Raw genomic sequence first — 220 nt, forward strand, 5'->3', positions numbered from 1 at the left:
GCCGCGGCCCCTAATTAGTATTTGAACGGCTCCCGCATCCTCTTGGCCGGTTCACTGCTCCCGGTGTTCGCTGGGCTTTTTCTCTATCCTAGATCCGTACACGATCGTCATTACTTGGAACTCTCTATCTCCGACATCCTTTGGGGGGTCTGGGGGGGCAGGAACAGCGTTGTTCTACGCCTGTGGCGTGTCCTGGCAGCCCGGCGGCTCTAAAAAACTC

The sequence above is a fragment of the Tupaia chinensis genome, unplaced genomic scaffold (assembly GCF_000334495.1).
Source record: "Tupaia chinensis unplaced genomic scaffold, TupChi_1.0 Scaffold143566_1, whole genome shotgun sequence".
Taxonomy (NCBI): Eukaryota; Metazoa; Chordata; class Mammalia; order Scandentia; family Tupaiidae; genus Tupaia; species Tupaia belangeri.